This window comes from Dasypus novemcinctus, chromosome 10 (genome assembly GCF_030445035.2).
Source record: "Dasypus novemcinctus isolate mDasNov1 chromosome 10, mDasNov1.1.hap2, whole genome shotgun sequence".
NCBI lineage: Eukaryota > Metazoa > Chordata > Mammalia > Cingulata > Dasypodidae > Dasypus > Dasypus novemcinctus.
Window position 1 is genome coordinate 107,295,682 of NC_080682.1, and position 696 is coordinate 107,296,377.

General features: G+C 35.5%; 1 non-coding gene across 1 annotated transcript; it reads right to left on the reverse strand.

Annotated features, from left to right (window-relative positions):
- Positions 1-241: 241 nt before the first annotated feature.
- LOC111761710 (small nucleolar RNA U13) lies at positions 242-345 on the reverse strand. The gene has a single exon (XR_002794987.1). It is a non-coding gene; the product is annotated as a small nucleolar RNA U13 (small nucleolar RNA).
- Positions 346-696: the final 351 nt, after the last annotated feature.

Genomic DNA, 696 nt, shown 5'->3' on the forward strand with positions numbered 1-696 from the left:
ATGTGAACATTTTTTCAGATGCTTTTTGGCCAGTTTTACTTCCTCTTTGGAAAAATCTCTATTCAAGTCTTTTGCCCATTTTTTTAAAAAAATTGAGTTGCTTGCCTTTTTATCATTGAATTGTATGACCTCTTAATATAATATGGATATCAAATCCTTATTGGATCTGTGGTTTCCAAATATTTTCTCACGTTGAGGAGACTGCCTTTTTACTTTCTTGACAGTTCTTTTTTCCACCCCATGGCAGATGGTTAATGTGCTGATGACCTAACAAGTTTGAAGGGAAGCACATCTCATACAAGCACATGAACATCCATTCAACATGCATATGAACCACAAAAAGATTGACAAAATCTTTTGAAGAGCAAAAATGTTCAATTTTGAGGAGGTCCTGTTTATCCATTCTTTCTTTCATTGCTCGCTTTGGGTGTAAGATTTAAGAAGCTACCACCTACAAGATCTTGAAGATGTTTTCCTACATTTCCTTCTAGGAGTTTTATGGTTGTAGCATTTATGCTGGAGTCCTTTATCCATTTTAAGTTAATTTTTATATAACGTATGCTATAAGGCTCCTCTTTCTTTCATTTGGATATGGATATTCAGTTCACCTACCACCATTTGTTAAATAAAACTGTTCTGGCCCAGCTGTTTGGGCTTGACAGCCTTGTCAAACATCACTTGACCATAGATGTGAGG